General features: G+C 38.0%; 1 long non-coding RNA gene across 1 annotated transcript in view; it reads right to left on the bottom strand.

Annotated features, from left to right (window-relative positions):
* Positions 1-1,541: 1,541 nt before the first annotated feature.
* The window catches only part of LOC109027984 (uncharacterized), a 28,428-nt gene continuing 22,396 nt past the window's right edge, over positions 1,542-7,573 (bottom strand). Inside the window, exons 3-4 of the long non-coding RNA XR_002007038.3 lie at positions 2,354-2,498; positions 1,542-1,922 (exon numbers count right to left, since the gene is read on the bottom strand). This is a non-coding gene — a long non-coding RNA (uncharacterized lncRNA). The remainder of the gene's footprint in view (positions 1,923-2,353; positions 2,499-7,573) is intronic.

The raw sequence follows: 7,573 nt of genomic DNA, 5'->3' as shown, positions 1-7,573 counted from the left end.
CATGGTATTCTGATCTCTGCACAATGGTAAGGATGGAGTTGAGGCAGGATTTTGGGGAGATGGGGAACAACATCTGATTCTAATCTCGTCATTAAGATTTTAAAAGCTCCCAAAGGACAAGGATCACATGAAATTATTTCCCTTACAGTGGCTCCCCATGGCACTCATAATTAAAGGCAAAATCCTCATACACAGGGCCTAGAAGGCCTTCTGTGTTCAGAATCCTCATCACCTCTCTCCTCTTGTGCTTCTTTTTCTCTGCTACTTTTGCTGCATGGAATGAGAACAAAGACAGTGGTCAAGAAGTATTTATTAAATGAGCTATCTTCACAATCCCTATGTGGGCTAGATTAGCAGTAGAGGAATAGTTCATTAAAGTTTAAATTCTTTGGATTATTTATATACCTGATAAATTATTCAACAGTTAAAAAGTCCAAAACATGGTAGCACCCAATGAAGGCAGGACTTGGTGAAATTAATACACTAATACGCCACTGATTGGTGTGCAGCTAGTGATTGTTTTGTGATTGCAATTGGCAATACATATTAAAAACCATAAGAAAGATAAATTCCTTTCATTTAGTAATGTTATTCACAGAATAAAATCTAAGGTAAAAAACATTGCAGTAAAATGGCCACGCTAGTATGATATTCTTTGCAGCATTATGTATAATAGCAAAAATATTGAAACATTAGAATGGTTAAACTAAATAATAGTTTATCTATTCAATGGAATGCTATGAATAATTATATATAATAATTAAAAATATAATGCTAAAACTTTTTTTTTACCAAATAATGTTAAAAGGAATATTAAGTAGTATCTGCACTATAATAATAATTATATTAATGTGAATTTATATGGACAAGAAATGAACAAGAATGGTAAGAATATATAATATAAAAATTGTGATTTGTATTGTATAAAATTTTGCTAATTTAAAGATAGATTATATATTATTTATGTGTATCTAATTTAAATATATTTTATAAGAAAATATAGCAATAAAGAAATAGGAAAATGTTATTTATTCGAAATATTTCAATAATTTTTTTAGTTTTCTGATTTTTATTTGGAAAAAGATTTTTCTTCTTTCTATTGAAATATGAAAGTGAGGGGACAATTATTGCTCTTCGTATGAGAGGTAAAATTGCATTTCCTTTAGTTCTGTCTATGCCTTTCTCTTTACTTTTCTTTCAATCAAAAATAGCCTCTCCTCCAACTTCACCTGTAATTACTCATCCTTCAGTTTTTTTCTCTGAATGCCTATCCTCCAATAAGCTTTCTGAAGCCCTTCTCAGTTACTATTCCTTTAATTTATACATAGGAGATAAAAATATTTGTAGTACTCATCATCCATCTATCCATCCATAGAATCAACAAGTCTTCCCCAATGCCTCAATGGTTATTTGGAATTTAAGGTGTTCATTTGAGACTTCAAGTCTGTTTTTCAAGGACGTCGACAAGAAGAAAAAAATGACAGAATCTGTTGTGTCTTTATCTTTTTCTTTTTTAAAAAATGATCATTTATTTTGGCCACAATTCCTGGTGGAGCATTCGTCTAATTTAACTGTATTTCTCATAGTATCACAGGCCAATGGCTAAATGAGTTGCCTTTATTGCACTGGAATCCAGCTTTAGCATGTTTCCAGTATCTGGTGAAAATATCCATTCACATAGACAGAAACTCCACAGTAGCTACATGTGGAAGTTCTGAGGTAATGTCTCCTTTCTCAAAAAAGCTTCAGTTTAGAATTTTCCAGAGTAACCCACGAAGCAGTTGGTTTTATGCCTGAGATTCTCCATTCCCATTGGGTCAGATAAACTGAGTGAGAGCAGACAGGGGAGATGGTGAGTGGCTGCCATATTCCAATCAGTGCAAGATTTCTCTTTTCTGGTTCATAAGAGTTCCTAATCACATCTGGAAAAGAAAATAGTAGAAGTGCACTAGGATAAGTGAGTAAGGAAGAAAAAAGCAGAAGAGTGTTTTTTGAGTGACTACAATGTGCCAGATCCATACACACATTATTATTATTATTATACTTTAAGTTCTGGGGCACATGTGCAGAACGTTCAGTTTTGTTAAGTAGGTATACACGTGCCATGGTGGTTTGCTGCACCCATCAACCTGTCATCTACATTAGGTATTTCTCCTAATGCTATCCCTCCGCTAGCCCCCCACCCACCGACTGGCCCCGGTATACACACGTTTTTGATATCACATTGCATTTTGAAAAAGCCATGTGACTTCTCAGATGCCATTATCCAAGCTGAAAAATGTAAGAAGAAAAAACAAAAACTTTGTGATGGTTAATTTTACATGTCAGCTTGACTGGGTTAAGGGGTACTCACATTTACCAACTAATGCTGGTCAAGCTTTAGCTCTGGGTATGCCCGTGAAGGTGCTTCCAGAAGAGACTGACATCTGCATCGGTGGGTGGAGTAAGAAAGATCTGCCCTCACCATGTGGGTGGACATCTTCCAATTCATCGAAGGCCTGGATAGAATTAAAAGGCAGTGGAAAGATGAAGTCACTCTTTTCTCTGGAGCTGAGACTTTCAGTTTTCCTACCTTGGACATCAGGACTCCAGGTTTTTGGGCCACAGATGTGGAAACTTACACTGGCCCTGCAGCCCCGCCCCCCTTCCCCCCCGCCCCCCATGTTCTTGGGCCTTTGGCCTTGAACTGAGACTTACACCATTGGCTCTGCTGGTTCTCAGGCCTTTAGATTCAGACTTAATTACACAACCAGCGTCTCTGGTTCACCAGCTTGCTGGAGCGCATATGGTGGGACTTCTCAGCATGTGGTCCAATTTTCATATGTGATTCCATATGTGATCCAGTTCCCACAATAATCCCCCTTTTATCTATCTATCTATCTATCTATCTATCTATCTATCTATCTATCTATCTGTCTGTCTATGTATCTCCTATTGGCTCTGTTTCTCTGGAGTAACCAGACTAATACATACTTGGAACAAAAAACAAGATCACCCAGCAAGCCAGCAAGCCAATGACAGAGCCCATCATCCTGCTGAGAAGGCAGTTTATAATAGTGATATTCTGTGCAAGTCCCAGGAAAATGCTTTTTGGCATCAAACCAAATATAGAATAGGGTGAATAGGCAGCAAATGAGATGTTTTATTGAAGATCAAGCTAGTTCACATGAATCATTTCATCCCATCCTTTTTATCTTGCTCCTATGTAGATATCATTAATCCATTCAGCTGAAGCTCTTGATTTCTGAATGTCTTAATCTCCAACTGCCTGGAATTTGTTTTTTGTCAGTTGAAGCTTCTTTTGCTTAATTACATATCAGGCAAGCTGGAAGTGTTAGAGAAATGATATAGGGAACTTCCTAACCAATGACTGATGGGAGTTGGTGGGTAAACACTCCAGCTCCATCCCCCAGAGTGAGAGGACTCTGAGGTGTCAGTTCTATACTGACTATCAGAGTTCTATACAGTATCAGGGATTAAGTTATATGTTCCCACAGTCCTAATAAGCATAATAACATACTCTGTAAAAGCTGCCTTCCTTCTTTAATTATGTTCCCACTTTCCTACAAGTGTTTGCTGGTATCATCTCTCCAACAAAATACTTCCACTCAAATCTTTGCCTCAGGGTCAGCTTCTGGGAGAGCACAATCAAAGACAATTCCACTTGGTGGGAGGTGTTACTCAGGTACAGAACATGTGTTTGGAGCCTGTGAGTAGGAGAGCTCATTATGACTGCCTATCACCTTCAAAAATATGACCCCAATTTATGAATGTATATATTGAGAGCCAAAATATGTGTTTTATAATACCACATATTAAGATAGACAAGAGTTTGGTAAATGACAGCTCATGGGCCAAATCTGGCTTTCTACCTGTTTGTTTTTATGTTCTGCATCCTGCAAGCTAAGAATGATTTTTACATTTTTTTCTTTTTATTTATTTATTTATTTATTATTATTATACTTTAAGTTTTAGGGTACATGTGCACAATGTGCAGGTTAGTTACATACGTATACATGTGCCATGCTGGTGCGCTGCACCCACTAACTCGTCATCTAGCATTAGGTATATCTCCCAGTGCTATCCCTCCCCCCTCCCCCCACCCCACAACAGTCCCCAGAGTGTGATGTTCCCCTTCCTGTGTCCATGTGTTCTCATTGTTCAATTCCCACCTATGAGTGAGAATATGTGTTTGGTTTTTTGTTCTTGCAATAGTTTACTGAGAATGATGATTTCCAATTTCATCCATGTCCCTACAAAGGATATGAACTCATCATTTTTATGGCTGCATAGTATTCCATGGTGTATATGTGCCACATTTTCTTAATCCAGTCTATCATTGTTGGACATTTGGGTTGGTTCCAAGTCTTTGCTATTGTGAATAATGCTGCAATAAATATACGTGTGCATGTGTCTTTATAGCAGCATGATTTATAGTCCTTTAGGTATATACCCAGTAACGGGATGGCTGGGTCAAATGGTATTTCTAGTTCTAGATCCCTGAGGAATCGCCACACTGACTTCTACAATGGTTGAACTAGTTTATGGTCCCACCAACAGTGTAAAAGTGTTCCTATTTCTCCACATCCTCTCCAGCACCTGTTGTTTCCGGACTTTTTAATGATCACCATTCTAACTGGTGTGAGATGGTATCTCATTGTGGTTTTGATTTGCATTTCTCTGATGGCCAGTGATGGTGAGCATTTTGTCATGTGTTTTTTGGCTGCATAAATGTCTTCTTTTGAGAAGTGTCTGTTCATGTCCTTTGCCCACTTTTTGATGGGGTTGTTTGTTGTTTTCTTGTAAATTTGTTTGAGTTCATTATAGATTCTGGATATTAGTCCTTTGTCAGATGAGTAGGTTGCGAAAATTTTCTCCCATTTTGTAGGTTGCCTGTTCACTCTGATGGTAGTTTCTTTTGCTGTGCAGAAGCTCTTTAGTTTAATTAGATCCCATTCGTCAATTTTGGGTTTTGTTGCCATTGCTTTTGGTGTTTTAGTCATGAAGTCCTTGCCCATGCCTATGTCCTGAATGGTAATGCCTAGGTTTTCTTCTAGAGTTTTTATGATTTTAGGTCTAACGTTTAAGTCTTTAATCCATCTTGAATTGATTTTTGTATAAGGTGTAAGGAAGGGATCCAGTTTCAGCTTTCTCCATATGGCTAGCCAGTTTTCCCAGCACCATTTATTAAATAGGGAATCCTTTCCCCATTGCTTGTTTTTCTCAGGTTTGTCAAAGATCAGATAGTTGTAGATATGTGGCATTATTTCTCAGGGCTCTGTTCTGTTCCATTGATCTATATCTCTGTTTTGGTACCAGTACCATGCTGTTTTGGTTACTGTAGCCTTGTAGTATAGTTTGAAGTCAGGTAGTGTGATGCCTCCGGCTTTGTTCTTTTGGCTTAGGATTGACTTGGTGATGCGGGCTCTTTTTTGGTTCCATATGAACTTTACAGTAGTTCTTTCCAATTCTGTGAAGAAAGTCATTGGTAGCTTGATGGGGATGGCATTGAATCTGTAAATTACCTTGGGTAGTATGGCCATTTTCACGATATTGATTCTTCCTACCCATGAGCATGGAATGTTCTTCCATTTGTCTGTGTCCTCTTTTATTTCCTTGAGCAGTGGTTTGTAGTTCTCCTTGAAGAGGTCCTTCACATCCCTTGTAAGTTGGATTCCTAGGTATTTTATTCTCTTTGAAGCAATTGTGAATGGGAGTTCACTCATGATTTGGCTCTCTGTTTGTCTGTTGTTGGTGTATAAGAATGCTTGTGATTTTTGTACATTGATTTTGTATCGTGAGACTTTGCTGAAGTTGCTTATCAGCTTAAGGAGATTTTGGGCTGAGACAATGGGGTTTTCTAGATATACAATCATGTCGTCTGCAAACAGGGACAATTTGACTTCCTCTTTTCCTAATTGAATACCCTTTATTTCCTTCTCCTGCCTAATTGCCCTGGCCAGAACTTCCAACACTATGTTGAGTAGGAGTGGTGAGAGAGGGCATCCCTGTCTTGTGCCAGTTTTCAAAGGGAATGCTTCCAGTTTTTGCCCATTCAGTATGATATTGGCTGTGGGTTTGTCATAGATAGCTCTTATTATTTTGAGATACGTCCCATCAATACCTAATTTATTGAGAGTTTTTAGCATGAAGGGTTGTTGAATTTTGTCAAAGGCCTTTTCTGCATCTATTGAGATAATCATGTGGTTTTTGTCTTTGTTTCTGTTTATATGCTAGATTACATTTATTGATTTGTGTATATTGAACCAGTCTTGCATCCCAGGGATGAAGCCCACTTGATCATAGTGGATAAGCTTTTTGATGTGCTGCTGGATTCGGTTTGCCAGTATTTTATTGAGGATTTTTGCATCAATGTTCGTCAAGGATATTGGTCTAAAATTCTCTTTTTTGGTTGTGTCTCTGCCCGGCTTTGGTATCAGGATGATGCTGGCCTCATAAAATGAGTTAGGGAGGATTCCCTCTTTTTCTATTGATTGGAATAGTTTCAGAAGGAATGGTACCAGTTCCACCTTGTACCTCTGGTAGAATTCGGCTGTGAATCCATCTGGTCCTGGACTCGTTTTGGTTGGTAAGCTATTGATTATTGCCACAATTTCAGCTCCTGTTATTGGTCTATTCAGAGATTCAACTTCTTCCTGGTTTAGTCTTGGGAGAGTGTATGTGTTGAGGAATTTATCCATTTCTTCTAGATTTTCTAGTTTATTTGCGTAGAGGTGTTTGTAGTATTCTCTGATGGTAGTTTGTATTTCTGTGGGATCAGTGGTGATATCCCCTTTATCATTTTTTATCACGTCTATTTGATTCTTCTCTCTTTTTTTTCTTTATTAGTCTTGCTAGTGGTTTATCAATTTTGTTGATCTTTTCAAAAAACCAGCTCCTGGATTCATTAATTTTTTGAAGGGCTTTTGTGTCTCTATTTCGTTCAGTTCTGCTCTGATTTTAGTTATTTCTTGCCTTCTGCCAGCTTTTGAACGTGTTTGCTCTTGCTTTTCTAGTTCTTTTAATTGTGATGTTAGGGTGTCAATTTTGGATCTTTCCTGCTTTCTCTTGTGGGCATTTAGTGCTATAAATTTCCCTCTACACGCTGCTTTGAATGCATCCCAGAGATTCTGGTATGTTGTGTCTTTGTTCTCGTTGGTTTCAAAGAACATCTTTATTTCTGCCTTCATTTCGTTATGTACCCAGTAGTCATTCAGGAGCAGGTTGTTCAGTTTCCATGTAATTGAGCGGTTTTGAGTGAGATTCTTAATCCTGAGTTCTAGTTTGATTGCACTGTGGTCTGAGAGATAGTTTGTTATAATTTCTATTCTTTTACATTTGCTGAGGAGAGCTTTACTTCCAAGTATGTGGTCAATTTTGGAATAGGTGTGGTGTGGTGCTGAAAAAAATGTATATTCTGTTGATTTGGGGTGGAGAGTTCTGTAGATGTCTATTAGGTCTGCTTGGTGCAGAGCTGAGTTCAATTCCTGGGTATCCTTGTTGACTTTCTGTCTCGTTGACCTGTCTAATGTTGACAGTGGGGTGTTAAAGTCTCCCATTATTAATGTGTGGG

The sequence above is a fragment of the Gorilla gorilla genome, chromosome 7 (genome assembly GCF_029281585.2).
Source record: "Gorilla gorilla gorilla isolate KB3781 chromosome 7, NHGRI_mGorGor1-v2.1_pri, whole genome shotgun sequence".
Taxonomy (NCBI): domain Eukaryota; kingdom Metazoa; phylum Chordata; class Mammalia; order Primates; family Hominidae; genus Gorilla; species Gorilla gorilla.
The sequence above is the reverse complement of the archived record's forward strand: the minus strand, read 5'-3'. Positions and strand labels throughout refer to the sequence as shown.